The 21035-nt window shown below is 40.2% G+C and overlaps 1 non-coding gene across 1 annotated transcript; it reads left to right on the top strand.

The window, feature by feature from the left end:
* Positions 1-19212: 19212 nt before the first annotated feature.
* trnal-uaa (transfer RNA leucine (anticodon UAA)) lies at positions 19213-19295 on the top strand. The gene has a single exon. It is a non-coding gene; the product is annotated as a tRNA-Leu (tRNA).
* Positions 19296-21035: the final 1740 nt, after the last annotated feature.

Here is a 21035-nt window from a genome sequence, read left to right as displayed (position 1 = left end):
AGGTTGAGATGAGCAGACTGGGTGGCGTTCTTGCAAGGCCAACAAGTGATGGACCTGATGGAGCTGAAAGTTTTGGTGAGACCCTCAGTGAAAATATCTTCAGTAAGGTGGGAGAGCAATGTCTGGGTGAAGACACAGCGTCACAGAGATACAGACAGGTGCCAGCGAAGTTGAAGAAGATCAGCAGCCATAAACTGGAGACTTGACACAGGTTGAATGAGAAGTGGCAGAAGAGTCCAAACAAGAGCAGACCTGATGTAAATCAGGCTGACCCACATTGTGAGTCGCAGTGGCCAAGCAAGGTAACGAAGCTGCCCAATTAGAGTGTTAGGGACTATTAGAATAGAATAGAACTTTGTTGTCATTATACATACAACGAAATTAATCATTATACAACAAATTATATAACGACATTCCGTCATAATATAACGAAATTGCATTTGGAACAACCATCCAGAGAAGAACAGACAAGACTAACATAGGGGAGATGGGTGTCCGCAGCCGCTGCCGCTCTGGCACCACCGCTACAATCAGTCCCCGGAAAAGGAAACAAACACACATCATGGGGTAGTTAGGTTAAAAAAAAAAAGTCATCTGGTACTGTGCTCAAGATGAGCACCATACCAGGGTCCAAGAAACCACCTTAGCAAAGCATATTTGCACATTTAAAGCCAGGATAGCAATATGGTGGGGAAGGGAGGGGGCGGGAGGGGATGTAGATGGAGACGAGAGGGTGGGGGGCATTGCAGAGCCAGATGCCAGCTCCTAGCCAAAACAGTTCCCTGATAGTGATGGAAGTTCGTCAGCGGCCTTGGTACACCAGATCCAGCTTCACAAATCACAGAGGGGGCTGAGGGGAAGAGCGACCATCACACATTGTCCTGGAGAGATATGATTACCAGCCCAAGGCCGGCTAGGGAGCTGAATTCCTGATAATGCAGATGTTGTTTTGGAACAGGCTGCTTGTTTTTTCCAACAGCCTTCAGTTTCACTGGGGAACCCATTCGATCAATGGTGTTTAGGGCTCAGTTTGCCAGATCCATGTTGCTCTTAATCTAATTCTTATTCGGACAGTGTGTAAGAGACGCTCTTACAGCAAGCAGGAGAGATAGGGAGGGCAGGGAGAGAGATAGAATGCGACCGTCTCCTTCAGAGAGCAGGAGGGAATATTGTTACCCGACTAGAAACTGGACTGAAAAAGATAGCTCACATGCATAGAAAAAGTTCACTCGGCCAAAGAACTGCAGATCATAAACTCATCAGGATGTAAAAAAAATTTGTCAGAGAGTAGCGTCTACTCAACCAGAACTCCGACCAGAAAAAGTCAGTGCAAGAAGCAGACCAAAGCTCACAGCATCTACTGACAGCATCTACTGACAGGATCTGCACGTTTATTATTCATAGCAGCAGGGGGCGCTGTAATACACAGAAGCAGCACACAGCGCACAGAGGTCAACGGTGACAAAAGCACGCAGAGACTTTTGGGGCTTTGCGAGTCGCTTTTTATCATTTATGGGTGGTCTAACCACACCCATTTTTATTGTGTCATATCTTCAGATCCGGGCTGTACTTTTTTAATTCAATATTTGTCCAAATGGCTTTTTTTCAACAGTTGCATACTTTAAATATGCTTACTCAGATTTTATTTACAATTTTATTTTACAAACTTTATTTCTCTTTATGACATTTGGAGTTAGAGTTGACAAACTTTTGAGAGCTTGCTCGACCTATTGGGTCATTCCTACAAATAATAATTATTCAACATACAGCGTTACTGAGCATCAGTGGAATAATATCAAATAAAAGTGGTCAGCAATTGGGCCCAGTGCTATAATAAGTGCTGTAAATATGTTATTACGCTGCTATGCCATAAAATGGTGTGGTGCCAGCCCAAGACAACAAATAAGGCATGAAATCAAGGTCCACTAGTCTATCCATACAACCTGGCCACAGTTACTATGTTTCCACCCTCGAGGTGCTGGTGCTTGTGCCAGTGCTGGTGTCGGTTTCAATGAACTGGCAAAAGCTTAAGAACGAGCCTTCATTTCCACCGTGCTTTGTGAACTGATCCTTTACGTATGACTATGAGTGGTTCCTCTTCTGGATACAGAAGCCAAAGAGCAAAAACGTGGGAGAACACGGTCCCCTTTCTTGTGCTTTGAACATAGTTTAACATCCAAACCAAACTACTGCAGCATCTGTGTGCAGCACAGAGGTAAACACAGACATCAATTATGAGCAAGATGACAAGTACGCACTTTGCATCCTTTTATCTGTCATATGAACTGATACAAAGCAGCAAGTTCAGCCTTAGAGCCCAACCTAATTCACAGCCATGAAAATCACATCGCTTTTCTCATGTAATACACACCATGCAGTGAAATAGTGGTTGAAAACTTTATATTGAGATCATAGTCATGCCCTTCTGCTGCTTTTGTCACATGCTCTTGGTTCGAGACCAGCTAGCTTGCGGGGCCAGAGCTGAAGCTGCTTTTCAGCTGAGCACCGAGTGTGTTCATAAAGGAAAAAAACGCTGAATGGTTCAAATACTAGCACTGGCACCCAGTTGACGGAAAAAGGGCCAGTGTGAAAACAATAAAACACACTACAGAAACAGTGAGTAAACCATTGATTGAAGCACTAAGCATAAAAATGCACAGCTATGTCTGAACATGCATGAATAAAGCCAAGATATGCCCAGCTAACATGTCCCATCCACTGAACCTTGTAGATATTCAACAGATATTCAACATGACATATAAGAGTCATGATTCTGAAGCATGGCAAGCAGGATAAGGACCGAAACACAGGACTCAGGAGGGGAAAAGCATGAACTCAGAAATGCACAGTTTTATATCTGGTTGCACATCAGGTACAAGGAAACTAGGAATGCTCAACTGGAACTAAGACGCCAACAACTAGGAATACATGGGGAAACTCTGAACCATAAAACTCACTACATAAGTTACAGGGCATGACAAAGAACAGGAGGACAGATACTATATATATATATATATACACACACACGAGGTAATTGGGGATATAAGACACACCAGGGAGTACAGCTGGGGCTGAGCCCAGCTAACATAGCGCAATAAGCAGGGTACACCCTGTACACATAGAAACACATAGAAAGACAACACACTCACATCTATGTGTAATTAGAATTTAGTTGTGTTCAATTCCACCTTTGTTTGTTTTGTTAACAAAACACCAACAAACAAACAACAACCACGAATTACCAGAAAAAGGCATAAAAATTCAACACTGCAAAAACATAATTAGTATGGAATCAAACAGTAACCTTAAACAAAAGAAAAGTCCTAAAACAAAAATGCTGTACATTACGTATATTAATTACAAACACACTGAAGTTGGACAGGTTGTCCTTTTTAATTGAGATCTAGCAACAGTATAAAGACCATATATAGCCAGCTAGCAATAGCTAACTATACAACTCTTTGGTGTTGGTTACCAACCAGTGACGTGCAGTCAGGGGAGGCAGGTGAGGCACGGCCTCACCTGTCATCGTGGAAATATAAAATTAAAAAATAAATTAAATGGTTATATTCATTCAGTGATTTGTATTTTAAAGTTCTTTTCCATTTAACTACACCATTTTTAGATTAGTTTTTTCAAAATCGCTGAATTTTTGCATTTGCCGGTCAAATACTAAGAGACGAACGGTGAGGCACCAGCCTGGCGAGCCGCACCACGGATTGCGCAATCCGTGGTGCGGCTCAGTATAGTCATTGCCAATGACTACTAACTGTGCTGGCATGCTATGCAGTGAGACCGGATTACTTTCCCTTTGCATGTGGCTATTAAAATGTTCTAACACTTTTACTATATGAACTAAATTTCTATATTTTAGCTGGTGTATATAATGCACAGTTTTTTTTTGTTGTTTTTTTCATTAACAACTGTATGTGTGTGTAATGCATTCTTGTGTTGAGCGATCATGAAACTGCTGCGAAGAGACACTAGGTGAGGCACGCAGTTCTCGTGCCTCATGGTAGGGGGCGCTGGTGATCCCAGGGACTCTACGACTCCTCGGCGGCAAGCTACCATAAACAGTTAGCAAGGCCAGTTAGTTTTTCCTGTTGCTTGGCCTTATGTTCAACATGGAAGATTACATAACTCAACTGAAAGAATTTTCTAAACTGGACTTTCAATCGAAGCAGAAGATAATAATTAAAGGAAGACCAACACCGGAGCTAAAAGGTTTGCTTCAGACTATGTTAATGTTAAACAAAACAACTGTTGCCAATCAAATGGTGAATAAGCTATATGTTTGTAAATCTGATGTGATGACGTCAGTGCCTCACCAGTCACGACCCTCACCGCACGTCACTGTTACCAACTAAATGTATTGTAATTGCTCATAGAAACATACCTTCTTTTCATTGGCTCAGGCTGCTGTGGGACTTCCTATGATGCACTGAAGCATCTCCTCCCATTTTTCACTCCCCAGGTGTTTATACACCTTAAATTGGGTGGCTGTAAGTCAGGAGGTAGGGCAGGTCACCTATTGATTGGAAGGTCAGCGGTTCAATTCCTGGCTGCTCCAGGCTGCATGCCAAAGTATCCTTGGGCAAGATACTTAACCCCAAGTTGCTCTCCGAAGCAAGCATTGGAGTATGAATGTGTGTGTGAATGTTAGACAATAAAAGCACTTAGCATAGTTACTCATGGAAGTGCTTGCATGAATGGGTAAATGTAAATGTTGTGTATAAGCACATAGAGTGCTCAGACAGATTAGAAAAGTGCTATATAAGAACTAGTCCATTTACCATTTAAATTGTGTATTCTACCTCCATTAGTTTGTGTTCTTTCCTTTCTCCCTCTGCTCTCTCCTCTCTCCCCCTCACATCAACCCAGCAGATGACTGCCCCTCCCTGCGCCTGGTTCTGTTGGAGGTTTCTTCCTGTTAAAAGGGAGCTTTTCCTTCCCACTGTCACCAAATGTTTGCTCAGCGGTTGTTTGGGTGCTATATAAGTCAAATTGAATTTTATGGGGTTAAGGTACTGTGTTAAGTTGCTTCAAGGAAGAACTGTAATATAGACTGAGGCATGTTTATCCAAATAGTCAAAAGTACAAAGAAAAACTTGTGTGAAATAAGGCAGATACATGCCATATATCAGCATATCTGCCTTATGTTTAAAGGACATAAGACTAATGTATGCTGTGACTTGTACAGTGTGTACCCCACCTCTTGCCCTATGTCAGCTGGGATAGGCCCACGACCCTGAAAAGGACAAGCGGAAGAGAATGGATGGATGGATGGATATGCTGCTGTTATACACTACCAAGTTTGGACACATTTAGAGATTACACCACAGAAAAAAAAAATATTCAAAAGAAATTTGAATGAAATCTTTATTTAAACGTTGAGAACACATAACAAATGCAAAAAACAAACAAAAAAAAGAACTAAACAATGAACCAGCAGGAGTTTCCCTGATACAATTATAAGAATAATATAATAAACTGAAGAATGCTGAGAGTTCTTTATAGCTCTGCACAGAAAATACTGACCTGAATATGGGTCATCTTTTCACTCAGGTGCTGCAGTGATTTGACTTCTGCTCAGTGTGAGCTCTACAACCAACACTGCTACAACTCACAGCTGTCCCACATTTTTTAAAGCATGAAACTTTGAACCAGCATGCATTCTTGTGTGTTTCTTTAACTGTATCTTCCAACTGAATCTTTTCCCACAGGTGCCACAAGTATATGGCTTCTCGCCGGTGTGAATTCTTACATGACGCTCCATGTCTGATTTCTGACTGAATCTTTTCCCACAGGTGCCACAAGTATATGGCTTCTTGCCGGTGTGAATTCTTACATGACGCTCCATGTCTGATTTCTGACTGAATCTTTTCCCACAGGTGCCACAAGAATATGGCTTCTCGACGGTCCCAATGAACACATATTCAGGGCCGGTTAAAATCTATCTGGGCAAGCCCCTGTAGGGCCACCATGGAAACCGCGGACAAAACCTTATGGGGCCCATAATGTTTGCCCTTACTTATCCCATATGGGGCCCACCTATGTGTGCTGGCAGGGATGGCACTGAAGAGCATAATAATGAAGGAATTAGATCCTTAAACTTAGTTGCAGCACTTTCAGAATGACATCTACTTTAATAGAACATATTCCTCACTGCTGTGTAATCCATTAGAGTAAATGTAAATGTTGCTAAGAAATGATCAGACAGGAGGGGGCTTTCAGGGAATACTGATAAGTCTTCAGTTTCTATGCCATATATCAGGACAGGATCCAGAGTATGATTAAAATGGTGGGTGAGCACCTTTACATTTTGAGAGAAGCCAATTGAATCTAATAATAGATTAAATGCAGTGTTAAGGCTGTCATTTTCAGCATCTACATGGATGTTAAAATCACCCACTATAATTATTTTATCTGAACTGAGCAGAAAAATCAGATAAAAAGTCTGAGAAATCAGACAGAAACTCTGAGTAAGGACCAGGTAGATGATAGATAATAACAAAAAGAAAAACAGGTTTTTGAATTTACCAATTAGGATGGACAAGACTAAGAGTCAGGTTTTCAAAAGAATTAAAACTTTGTCTGGGTCTTTGGTTGATTAATAAGCTGGAATAGAAGATTGTGGCTACTCCTCCTCCTATTATTAAATCAATTATTAACCTGTTAACTGGCAGTGGCCCGCAGGCGGGCCGTTTGTAGTGCTTTGAATTTGAAGCCTCATAGCGTCACAGTAACGTTGCAGTGAGGCTTTTATCTGACAGACTAGACCCTCAGAATTGGATTGACACCTCATTTGGCCAATCATGTTATGAAATGGATTTTTCAGAGCTAATAATAAGCACACAGCGTCATGTGACTTCTCTGGACATGCCCCAAATGTTCTCCAATTGTTCTGATTGGTCAACTCTGACCCAAAATCCGAAACTACAGATGTATAGCCAATACAATTCCTGACACGTGAGTATATGGCGCAATGGGGTGTGTTTTCACATGAATCCACAATCTCCCTGCGTAGTCAGTGCATAGTCAGTGCGTCCTCCGTGCATGAAACTGAGCAGGAAGTAAGAGTGTGTGCGTCATGCGTAAACAGTGTTTACAATACTTTTTCTCACCAACTGATTGTCAGAATGCATCAAAAACAGACTATATTTATTCAGCGAAGTAACTAAATGACTCACAAGAGTGGATTATTATTTATTAGAGGATTTCGTCACTGATTCGACCGGTTTTATCGCTGCAAAATCCCACGAATGAACAGCTGTTACTCTGAAGGCGATTCAAGGTACATGTAATCTTTTATTCTCAGCTCTTCCTCCTATTATATGCCGTTTAGATGTAAATATGTATGTAATGGTGAGCTTGACATGCACCATTACACAGAAAATATCACCGTACACTATTGTTACACCACTTATTATATTGTGTGTGTGTGCTTTGTATATGGAAATTTACAAGAGCAGTGTTGGGGGCAGGGAATGTTTTTAAAGTTCTCGATAAGGCTTTCACGGGGGTCTTTATAACATTTACGGCAGGATGAGGAGGACAATGGCTCAGAGCTTTTTTTAACCAGTTAAGTGTCTAAAGTTTTACAAAAAGCTTTATGCTTTGTGGTGAGCTTTGTATAAGTTGTTTGGTTTGCGGGGGTGGGGGTATTTGTTTGGGAGGGGGTTGTAAGATTGTGGCCCTTAAAGGGAATCCGTTGCAGCGACAGAGAACTTTATAGAATCTGAGGGGTTCTTTTCTAACTCCTGATCCACACTCCAGTCCAGTAGGTGGCGGTAATGCAGCTCTAAGCTGGTTTACCCACTGCCATTAACCCCATAAGAAGAAGAAGACGACACCAACGGAGAAGTTTAATGCAGCTAATATGGGTGAAATGCTCCAATTACACAGACACCTGAGTGCTGCAGAGTGTAGCCCCTTAACTGGCAAGGGCCCGCTGACGGGCCGTTTGTAGTCCCTTTTATATGGCAGGCTAGGCCCTCCCATTTTTATTGACACCTCATTCGGCCAATCATCTAACTGGATGTACCAAATCACCTGACAAAGCTACGTGACGCCCTCTGAGTATCACTGGCTCTAGCAAACCCATTTCTTAACATGATTGGCCGAATGAGGTGTCAATCAAAATGGGAGGGTCTAGCCTGCCATATAAAACGCACTTCATTCGGTCGGCGGACCAGACGCGGCCAGTTACAAGGCTATGAAATGGGTTTTTCAGAGCCAATAATAACCAGAAGGCGTTATGTAGTTTTTGTCAGGTGATTTTTTTGCTGCCAGTTAAGAGGTTAAACGAGGCATCGAAGCAAAAAATTTGTTTAAAGGATTTTTTTATAATCGCATTATTCAAGTTACTCGAGGAATAGTTGCAGCATATTATCCAACAGTTCACCATCACTGAGTTAGCAAGCTGATATGGCATTTAGCACAACTTAGAGAAATGACAGAAAGTTGCCTCAGAGAGTTCAGGCTGTGCTGAAGAATAAAGGTGGTCACACCAAATATTGACTTTCAAGCTTGTTAGAATTGTACAAACCCTGTGTTTGCTTTTTATGCTGTATTTCCATTTATGTTTAGCAAAGCATGAAGAAATGAGGGGTGGCTCAAGACTCCTGCATTATTCTTTACTCAGCTGCATGCGTCTCTTTCAGTGTTTGTGGGGTTAAATAGATATATTTAGTATATTATTTACCGGAATTCTAATTACGTTTTCTTCTTAAAGCTGCAGTCTTCACTAGCACTGTTGCCAACTCCTCAGCAAGGAAAGTAGCTATTGGCTGTACTAAAAGTCGCCAGAAGTCGCTATATGATGTCATCACCTAATTTGCATAATTGGTTATTTGCATGTAGTTGCAATCGAGGATGTAGGAGAGAGGAAAAACATCTTTGGAGAGACAAATAGTGCAGGAAAAACACCCTAAATATGTTTAGAACTACTAGGGCTGGGCGATATGGACCAAAATAATATCTCAATATTTTTTAGCTGAATGGTGATATACAAAATATATCTTGATATTTTTTCTTCACAAAGGTATAAACAACAAGGCACCTCTGAGTCAACGCTACATGTCCCAAATGTCACACAGACAATTTTATTACCATTCAGCTGTAGATGTACAGGAGAAATTGCTCAAAAATAAACCACTGGCATTTAAATAATAATGCTCCTCAAATAAATTAATGCTTTTTTCCTCCATAACAAAAGACGCGCAGCTGTGGTATTAAAATGTAAACAGAAAAGATACAGAGCAAAAATAGCAAATGGCTGATTGATTCTTTAAAAGCCAGTCTGTAGTGAGGTAGACTTCACCAAAGTGCTTCCTCCTGTGTAAGGTAACAAACATGTAAACAGACTGAATGAACAAACTTCCATCCTTCAGTCAGCAGGATTTGTGAATCCATAGACATATATGCTGACGTATCACAGCAACGCGCCCACCCGCTCAATGCGGCGTCGTATCCGCCGCCTGCCTCAGGAAGACAGGAACAGACCCACTTCCGCCATTAAGGTCACGTGACTTACAGTACATACCAACAGTCAGGTACTCTTGAGGGTCTGGGCGATGCTAAAGCGTCTAAACGGACGCAGTATGAAGTTTGTATGTACACAAAACCCAGCGCCAGCGGAGGATTTCAGGTTAACAAAAAAACTCTCCAAAAGTCCCCGACGTCACCGGGAAAACTTGCTAAATTTGTCGCTAGTCGCTTTGTGGAAAAAAACTCGCCAGGGGGGTCTGAAAATCCGCTAAATCTAGCGTCAAAGTCGCCAAGTTGGCAACACTGTTCACTAGTCTAGTTCACACTTCTCCATGCTCTACATTATTTTCTGTAAAAAATATTCTGATTCCGGAATCCATTTATTCAAAAATACCGTCACAGGTACCTAGTAGCATGCTGAACAAGAATATGTTGATATTTGCACAAAACAAGTTAAAATTTTTATGGATTTTCAAATATGTGCTTATACTAGGGTTGCAGCAGTAACCGGTTTCACGGTATACCATGGTATTAAAATGCACGGTTATCATACCGTGGGTGTTTGCTTATTACTGATAATAAGGGAAAAAAGCAAGCCATCTGATAATCTCGCACAAGCAGCTCCGCTCCGTCTCAGCTGCCCCTTGCTCAGTGGCGCCACTCTCAGGCACACAGCGGTGAAAATGGCGACAGATTTAAGCAGTCTCCATCCTCCTTAAAAAAAAAAGGAAAAAAAAGCTAAACTAAAATTAGCCGTGTGGGACTACTTCGGATACCCACCAAATGTACATGAGGATGGGTATCTCGCTTGCAAACAGTGTGGAAGTAAAGTGGCCCCTAAAGGAGGGAATACTTCAAACTTGTTCTCACATCTACTACAACATCATCCCTCCGTGCAGATTAAAGTAGGTATCTCGTTAATACCTGTCTCTAACAAAAATGTGGGAAATGTTAACTATAAACCCATCTATGTTTCCTTGTGCTCGTGCCACATGCTAACCACCAGCAAAAGTGCTGAGTCATCCGAACTATGGACACGCCGGTCCCCGTGGCCGTGAAGCGCGTGCTCTGCTGGATGCGCATGTCGTGTTAAGGGCCTTTTGAAAGATGGCATATTTACGTGTGTTTATTTTAAAACTTTGGCGTGTCTATTTTTCAGCCCTTAAAATCAGACTCAGCATCAAAGCCTTAAGAGTGAAATCTGTATTATGAGGATCATGTCAGAAATAATCCCCTCTGTCTGCAGTATCTGGTTATTTCCCACCAAATTTAGCAGCACAACGAATGTTATAAAGCAGTCAACAGTAGTTGATCAGACACTGACCCAGGCTCAATTTCTCAGATATTAAATATGTTTTTATGGTGATACATAATTTTACTGAACATTTTAAATGCAGGATGTATAATTCTAAGAGTACATATAAAGTGTGTGTGTGTGTGTGTGTGTGTGTGTGTGTATAATACCATTTTAATTGTATTCATTATTATTATAATAAAAATCAGATCTAATAAAAACTGTACTATCTCATATTTGTTTACAAAGACAAATAATTTTTTCTGTCTAAAGAGACAGATTCATTTTTATTTAAAAATTTGGCTTTTCCCTCATTATAATATTGCAATTTTTGCAAATAAAACAGGAGGTGTATAGCTTTTTTTGTTTGTTTTAAAGGAGACATTTTAAACAAAACTGTCATTAAAAATGGTTCCAAGTACAATAAAATAATGTGTTAAACAAAAACCTTTTGTTGTCATTTCTTATGACATTTCATAACTTATAATAATATATGTGAAATACGGTGATAGCACGATAATTTCTGAGACAATTATCATACCGTGAAAATCTCATACCATTGCAACCCTAGCTTATACAGAAGTGAAACTGATAATATTGCAATTTTGGAAGCTAATGATTTCAAAATGCTGCAGCTCTAAAATGTGGAAATGATCCCAGATGCAGCTGAAAACAGGCTGAACAAGAATACTGAGTTATCTGCTGATAAATATACTGTTATAAATATTCATAGAAATACATAAATCTGCATGTTTAGCACTGCAGATGTTAGGGGTGGGTAAAATAATTGAAGAATCGATGCATCGCAATAATTTCACGCAAAATTCATAATCGATTAGGGGGCTCCTCAGAATCGATTCACCTCCTGACACGTTGGGGGCGCTGAGAGTTTGGTTACTGTGCTGAGCACCTGAGCGCATAACAACAGTCATGGCGAGCAGCTGTAGAAAGCTAACTCCGTCAACTTTTAAGTCAGATGTTTGGGCTCATTTTGCTTTCCCGTCTAAATCTGGAACTCAAGAAGTCGACAAAAGCAAGGTGGTATGTAAGCTGTGCCAGAGAGAATTAAAGTACTGCAGTAACACGACAAACCTGCGCAACCACTTAACCAGATACCACGCAGATGCGCTACAAATACACGAAGCACAACCTGTTGTTGTCATGCCAAGCTAAAAGGTACCTTTGCATCCCAGGCAGTAGTGTACCTGCTGAAAGGATCTTTTCCACAGCAGGTGACATAGTCACAGCCCAGAGAAGTGCATTGAAGCCTGAGCATGTGGATTAGCTGCTTTTTCTGAACAAGAATCTCCACGTGCCCACTTAGTGTGTAACCAGAAATGAAGAACTGTACTGTTACAGTACAATTCTTTATTTCTGGCTACAGTACTATAGTTCAGTTCAAGATATGTTCAAAAATTAGAGGTTAATCACTACATGTTCAAAAGCTAAGAATGTTTACAAGCACTAAACTTTTTCAGTGCAATTCAGTTGAGTACAACCCTATGATTTGTGTTTAAATCTGCACTGATATGCAGAGATGTTATTGAAATGCATTTTTATTTATATTAGACTTTCAAGAGATAAGCTATGCCTAATTTTATTTTACATGCACTTTATTTTTTATTGTTTATTAAGAACAGTTTTCTACTTTAAGCACATTGCAGAAAGAAGTTTGTTTCTTTGCTCAGAAATGTGATGTTACAGAAGTTTGTATGAAAATAAATATTTTAAAAATATCAACATTATCTTAAATCATTTGTGTCTTCACAACTTTAAATCAATATCAAATCGAATCGCAACAGCAATAATCGAAATCGAATCGAATCGTGAGGTTCCTAACAATACCCAGCCCTAACAGATGTATTACTTTAGTTTTTATAAATCCATGAAGACTGTCACAAAGGGGTCTGCTGATACATTAACCTGTTAACTGGTAACGGCCCCCCCCGCGGGCTCACATGTGGTACTTGGGAATCTCCAAATGGCACATGTGAGACCACGCCTGAGATCAACACACAAAAAACTTTACAACACATTAGGTTTTTGTCTTGATAACATTTGAAATACACGGTAAAAAGACTTCATGCTACAGCTTCATTATATTTTCCAATCCATACCTTCAACACTCAGTGTGTAGTTACATAAAAACAAACAGGAACAATCCAGGCGGGGCAAAAGTTGTCTAATTTTTCTGTGTTCCAAACTTAATAGCTACATACTCATTACAGTTACAGCATTTTTGACTGCAAAAATAAAAAAAATATAGCTTGTCTTCTTCACAAAGAGACCGCAAAGAGACCACAAAGTTTTATTCCTCATGGAAGATTTACTTCCATGAGGAATAAAACTACTAATGCATTACGTAAAGCCAAAGCAAATTTCTTTCTGGATGTAATCAAAGGTGCTAATGGAAATGTCAAAATCATAAATAAACTGATAGGTAAGGAACATAAAATGATCAATGATAGATTGGAAATAAAAGTTAATAACAAGTTGTTGATTAATCCAAAAGAATTAGCAACTGAGTTCAATAACTTTTTCATTAAGTCTATTGATGAAATAAGACATATGTTTAGTCAGTCAGAGATAGTTTGCAATTCTAATGACTCTGGACAGCCTCTTTTTAGATTAGATCAAATTACAGATATGGAAGTCGCTAGTATAATTCAATCAATGAGGGCTTCAAAAACTAAAGATGCATACGGGCTTGACACACACTTTTTAAAAACACACAAAGATGCACTGGTTTGTCCAATAACACATCTGATAAATTTATCCATCAGAATGGCAACAGTCCCAGCAAGTTGGAAGGCTGCCATAGTCTCACCAATTTTTAAATCAGGAGACAAATCAAATATTTCTAACTATCATCCCATTAGCATCCTCCCTGTTGTTTCTAAAGTTGCAGAAAAATGGATTGCCAAGCTGCTGAACAAACATCTCAGCGACCATTCTCTTCTGCACCCCATGCAGTTCGGGTTTCGCCAGCATCATTCCACAGAGACGGCAAATTGTGTCCTTATAGAAACAGTGAAATCCCTGCTCGATAAAACCACCTGTGTTGGTGCAGTCTTTCTAGATTTAAAGAAGGCATTTGATACAGTGGACCATCAGGTCCTTCTGTCCAAACTGACTTATTTTAACTTTGCCGAAGATGCATTAGCTTGGTTTCAATCTTATTTATCCAACAGGAGACAGTCTGTGTCTGTCAGGGGCACAATGTCGTCATACCTTGACTGTCCAGCAGGGGTTCCCCAGGGCTCTATTTTGGGACCAGTTCTGTTTTCTTTGTATATAAATGATTTGCCTAATGTGTGTTAAAGTGTCCACTTCCAAATGTACGCTGATGATGCTGTTATTTTTACACCTGCCAAAAGTCCACAGGAAGCATCTTCAATCCTCACATTAGCCTTGGAGATTATACAACACTGGCTCCTTCAGTCCTCCTTACTGCTGAATAAGAAAAAAACAGTTACAATGATGTTTACAAAAAAACCTATAAAACTGGAGCGGTCTAGTGTGTTCCTGGGGGGCGAAGAGCTTGATCTTGTGCAGGATTTCAGGTACCTTGGGGTCACACTGGATCCCACACTGTCTTTTAAAAAACATATAAAACTTACAGCAAGCATAATTAAATTAAATTTAAATAACTTCAAACAAATTAGACCATCAATGACAATTATTTTAGCTAAGGTTTTTCTACATTCAATGATATTATCACATATAGATTATTGCATTACATCTTGGTCACTCACTGGAGATACGTTCTTAAAACCAATAGAAATATTATTTAAAAAGGCTATAAAAATCCTTGATCAAAAGCCCTTATCATATCATCAGTGTAATATTTTGGAAAAATACAATATGCTCAATTTTGAAAATTTTATTAAATTTAAAAATAGCTGCTTGATCTATAAAGTTCTTCATGGACTAGCTCCAGTTCCACTTTCAACATACATTAAATCAAGAACTCAGTCAGTCAGTCAGTCAGAATACTTTATTGATCCCAAAGGGAAATTACTACTGTTACAGCTGCAACCGTTTCATTTAAACGAGTAAACCTAAAACACAATAACATACACTAAAGGCATAAAAGTATAAAGACTAAAGAGATATTTTGACTATATACACATCTAAATCTATACACATATGAAAATTGTGAGTGCAAAAATTTTTAAATAGGTGTCATTATATATATATGCACAGTCCTTTTTTGTACAATGTATATAGTGTATGTACAATGTATATGGAAATTTAAACAATTTTATGTACAATTGAATACTGATAAATGAATGACACTGATGAACCACAATGTCACCTATTAAGGGAGGAGTTATAGAGTCTGATGGCCACAGGTAGAAATGACCTCCTGTGGCGCTCTGTGGTGCATTTTGGTGGGATGAGTCTTGCACTGAATGTGCTCCTGTGTCCCATCACTGTGTTGTAGAGTGGGTGGGAGCCATTGTTCATAATGGCCTGCAGCTTAGACAGCATCCTCCTCTCCGACACTGCCATAAGCGAATCCAGCTCCACTCCCACCACATCACTGGCTTTGTGGATCAGTTTATTGAGTCTGTTGGCGTCTGCCGCCCTCAGTCTGCTGCCCCAGCATGCAACAGCATAGAGGATGGCACTCGCCACCACAGACTCATAGAAGATCCTGAGCGTAGTCCGGCAGATGTTGAAGGACCTCAGGCGTCTCAGAAAATAGAGGCGACTTTGGCCCTTCCTGTATAGGGCATCAGTGTTCTTAGCCCAGTCCAGTTTGTTGTCAATGTGTACTCCCAGATATTTGTAGTCCTCAACGGTGTCCACACTGACCCCACCGATGGACATAGGGGCCACCGGTGCCTTGTCTTTCCTCAAGTCCACCACCAGTTCCTTTGTCTTTGTCACGTTGAGCTCTAGATGGTTCCGCTTGCACCATGTGACAAAGTCCTTCACTGTCCTCCTGTACTCGTCCTCATCACCCCTGCTGATACATCCAACTATTGCAGAGTCATCAGAAAACTTTTGAAGATGGCAGGTCTCTGAGCAGTAGCTGAAGTCTGTGGTGTAGAGGGTGAAGAGGAAGGGAGAGAGGACAGTCCCTTGTGGGGCTCCAGTGTTGCTAACTACTCTGTCAGACACACAGTGCTGCAGCCGTACATACTGTGGTCTGCCAGTCAGGTAGTCAACAATCCAGGACACAAGGGGGACATCTACTGACCGAGGTTTTGGCACCAGAGCCTCTTCCAGAGGAGACCTTGAGATCCCCCGTAGAAAAACAACCTTTGGACAAACGGTTCTGTCAGTCAGAGGGGGTCATTTCTGGAATACTGTACCAACTAACATCAGAGAATGCTCCACTTACAGTACTTTTAAAAAGCACCTTAAGCAGTTCATTAAAAGTTCCCAGACATGTTCGCACTTTCACTATTTTTTTTTTTTTTTCTCCTTTTTTCTTTTTCCATTTGTATATTGTTTTAATGTTTGTCAACGTGTTGTCTTTTACTACTATTGTATATTCATGACGTTTTCTGTTGTTTGTCCTTCTGCCTAGGGACTACAGATGCAAATTAGCAAATATGCTATAATCTGGCTCATTTACAATCTGTACTAAGTATTGATTGTTTTATTAATGTGCATTGTCCCAAATAAATAAAAAAAAAAAAAAAAAAAAAAAAGCTTTCACATGTACTCCAAAGAGTTCAGTAACAGCAGCTGATTTAATTTGGGAATGCTTTTTCAGGCATTTTTGGTGATTTTGGAGCGTCAGTTAAGGGGTTAAACAATAAAACAGTGAAACTAAGGCATGAAAATGACATTTGTATTGATACAGAATTTTTAGGTTGATTGATTTTAGCGCTAATTATATAAAACACTACATAAAAGAACAAAACAACAAAGCAATCACAGCCGTGTTTATCTCACCAAAGCCAAAGTAACTAAACTAACGGTAGCATGGACAGAACAGTACGTAGCTACGTAGATTTATAAATTAACCGCATCTCTCTGGTGTGAATGGAGTGACTGAGGTCTTCAACAGCAGAGTTACAAACATTTTCATACCTGTGATGTGTGAGTTTGTGTCGGGTTTTCCGGCTGATATCCAGCAGTCCATGTCCTGCGTTGGTATTGGTATCGGATCGACAGTAACGTTAGCTCACTCAGCTACTCCGGCTTCATCACACAGTTGCTATGTCTGCGCAGCCATCGCTCCTCTCCCGCGGAAACACTTTGCTCCGCCCCCTCCTCTCCTGCTCTGCTGTGGTTGGCTGTCCTGCAGTCACGTGACTATTTTTCCCTCTCCTCTGAAACTTTATTAATATCTTATGAAAACAGCCTGAACAGGTACAGATCATCCTCATCCTCATTTGTGGATGAGGATGCAAAAAGGAAATGTCACAGAAAAGAGCCTGTCACTCTGGGACAGAGAAGAGGAAAGGGACAAGATTAGAGGAAGGAAAAAGGTAAGAAGACAAAGATATGTTTCTACGACCAGAGCTTGGATCTTACTGTCATGGTCCTGGGTCCAGTGTTTTTAGTTTTCGATTGTTTAAGGTTACTGTTTGATTCCTAGTTTATTGTGTTTTTGCAGTTTTGAATTTTTGTCTTGTTCTGATAATTCCTGGTTGTTTCTTTGTTTGTGTCCTCAGGTTTCTTGGTTTAGTTTTCTGAGTTGTGATCATGACTGTTCACTTTGTATTCAGTCCTGTGTTTTATTTCTCAGGCTTCCTGTGTTCCTGTGTCTGGTGTTTTATTGTTTCTGGTTTATTCTCCTGTTAAGTAGATTTAGTCCTGGTCTCAGTTCATTGTACTGCAGCTTCTCCTTCATCTGTGTTTCTTCCTCTTGTGTTTAGCTAACTGTTGTGTTCTTGTTCCTCTAGTGTAGGTTTTGTAGTCCTTAAGTGTGTCTGCTTCACTGTGTTGTGTCAAGTCAGCATTTCTCTTTCTATGTCTACTTCCTGTTTTACTTTGGCAGTCCTTTGTATCACTGTATTCAGTTTTACTCCCCTGGTCTTGTTCAGTTGTGCTCCCTGGTGTGTCCTATCTCCCTGCTTACCTTGTGTGTGTATATTGTCTGTGTCCTCCTGTTCTTTGTCACACTGTCTCACTAAGATAATGTGCTTCCTGGTTCAGAGTTTCCCTGTGTATTTTTAGTTGTAGACTTATTTGCTCCAGTTGAGCTTTCGGTGTTTCCTTGTACATGATGTGCACCCAGCAACAAGCTGCATATTTCTGACTTCATGTGTTTTCCATCCTGAGTCCTGTGTTTGGGTCATTATCCTGCCTGCCACACTGCAGAATCCTGACACGTCAGGGTTGTTCAATATTGACAATATTTAGTGGATGGGACATGCTAGCTTTGCATATCTTGGCTTTATTAATTTGTGCATGTTCATACATAACTGTGCATTTGTGATCTTTGGTGGTTTAATCTAATTGGGTTGCTCACTGTTCCTGTGGTGACAGCATTTTGCTGTTTTCACACTGTGGATAGACTAATAGCAATTCTGTATGCTGAATAATTATTATTTAATATTACAAATGGTTTATTTACTAATCTGTAATTAGGTGGATTTGCATAGTTATGCAAAAATATAGATCTTTTGGATGAAAAAAGCATGTCCAACATTTCCAAAAGCAGGTCAAACACTCTAAATCATATTTCCTAAAAAGCCTATGCCCTCTAGATTGAATATGACATGCACTGATGCTTGTCCCACTTTCCTCAATGTCATGAATATGACATAGTTTTACAATGTGTATCATACTGAAATGCATTATTTGGGTTTGTGTACATGGACTGAAAAACAATGGCACCCACAAAGGAACAAAAGTTTCCTCTGTGACCCTGAAGAAGAGTTTCTGTTCAGGAGACTTAGTCATCATTGCTGATGCCACAGCTCCAAGAGGATCCTGGGTGATGAGCAGAGTTTTGAGCACTACATCAGACTCCAAAGGGTTGGTCCACTCTCTGAGAGCCCAAAACAAAACCAGTATATTGGAGAGACTTGTAACCAAGCTTTACATAAGTAGGTCAAGTGGGATGGGTCAGAGGGGCATCAGGACATATGAGAGAGGCTGCAGACTAACACCTTTATGTCTGTAAGTTTGCTGCATTATGGTGAATAAACCGTCCCAAATGCCCTTTATGGAATGGACTTTTTCTTGTTGTTTGACCTGTGTAAGATGCAGTCCTAGAGATGCCTCAATGGCCATTAGTTTTGTTTTTAGTGTGGACAAATAGCCACTAGACTGATGTTGATATTGGTATCGGATCAATAATAACTTAATAGGATCAATATTTTAATTTGTGTCTCTCCTCTAAGTTCAGTCCGCTGCTCCATCTTCATCAAACAGCTGTGTTTGCACAGGTAACATCACTGATTGTGTTCCTAACATCCTTCTTTCATCATTTCTCTTTCAGTGGATCAACTTCATGCACCAGGATGGCCGAGTGGTTAAGGCGTTGGACTTAAGATCCAATGGACATCAGTCCCCGTGGGTTCGAACCCCACTCCTGGTAAGATGAAAGTTTCCCCTGTAACACCTGGATGTCCTCTGTGGCTGTTGGTATAGCTGCCATTAGAATGAATCATCCATCAATAGAAGGCTGATCCAGTTTCAATGCAGTTTATTTGTCACAAAGGAAAAGAATCTGGACTGTTTTCCTTCATACAAGGTATAAAAACAGTGAAATGCTTTGACTGCTCTTAAACAAAAGCATAAAGATTAAAGATATAAATACAATAGTTTACAAGTATAATCAAAATATACTTTGAACTAGTATATAAAATGAAAATAGAATAACTAAAACACTGTCTAAGTATAAAATAGGTTAAATTAGGGACATTCAGCACTGGTTTGCTTGTTGTTTTGGCACTGCTCACCTCTGAAGCAAATAAACTACTGCATACTATTTACCACAATACTGTTGCTGACTTTTCTTGAGTGTGGTTGGAGTGGGGGAGTAACACTCCATGTTATGCCCTGTTTTCCCCTAGACTTGGGACATAACACAATATAAACATTAACAATGACACCCTGACAGTAGTGATGTGTCTTTCTGTGTCAAGTACTGCAGAAAGACTTTTATCTTATAGATGCTTCATAATAAGATATGCACATTGTAACAAACTGATCAATAATTAAGTAACACATTGACATCACAACCCCGTCTCCCCAAAAGAGTTTGTTCAGTTTTCCAAAGAAGTGCACACACCAGAGTGAACACAAGGCCGAGAATCGAGCTCACACACCTGAGCCAAACTGTGCCTGGATCCTGGAGGCTACATCCAAATTAAAATATGAATAAATTGATGCCAGTTCATTTTTTAAACATAAAATGTAATAACTCATTAAATAACTCTCTCTATATATGATAACATAAAAATAACAATGTATATCTATAATTACTGTCATGTCGTGCTCCTCGTTATCCTGTGTGTATTTATTGTCTCAGTTTCACTTTGTGGCTTGTCGCATTCTCCCTCTTGTTGTGTGGATTCCTTGCAGAATGCTCTAGTTATTCCCAGCTTCTTGGAGGGGGCCACCAGCTTGTGTTTCTTTAATGGAGCTGCATCATAGTGAGGTTGGAGGTGTTTCTCACAGTAAGAGGCCGGACAAGATAAACAGGACTTGGTGGCTTTCAGCTTCCTCCCAGTGCAGACATCACAGGCCACATCTTCAGGTCCAGCATAGCAGTGATCAGCTGGAGCAGCTTGGAGTCCAGTCTTCTTCAGCTCCTCCACTAAAACAGCTAACATGATGTTTCTCTCCAGGACAGGCCTCGGTATGAAAGTCTTCCTGCACTGAGGGCAGCTGTAGATTCCCTTTCGGTCCTCTTCATTGAAGTGGGTTTTGATAAAGTTCATGCAGTAGCTGTGTCCACAGGGAATAGTCACCTGATCCTTCAATAGATCCAAACAGATGGAACAAGAGAATTTCTCTGAATTCATCTGATTTCTTGTCTGAGCCATTTCTCCTCTCAGCAGCAGTGAAAGTCTGAAAAGTTTCCTCCACAGCAAATATAAGTGTTGGTTGGATTTTTACACTCTTTGAAGTACCTTGAAGTATAGTTATTCCATCAATCCCTGAGCTGGCACATCTGTGAAAGGGGAGGAACGAGGAAACCTCAGTTTGTTTTGGAGGATGTTTCACAATTTGAAAAAACATAACTTCACATCATATACAAATCCAATATTTGATTAAAAAAAGAGGAGATTACATGTAACCTTTAAATTTGCAGTTTATCAGATGTCACTGA

The sequence above is a fragment of the Archocentrus centrarchus genome, chromosome 18 (assembly GCF_007364275.1).
Source record: "Archocentrus centrarchus isolate MPI-CPG fArcCen1 chromosome 18, fArcCen1, whole genome shotgun sequence".
NCBI lineage: Eukaryota > Metazoa > Chordata > Actinopteri > Cichliformes > Cichlidae > Archocentrus > Archocentrus centrarchus.
Note: the sequence above shows the minus strand (reverse complement) of the source record. Positions and strands in the feature narration are given on the sequence as shown.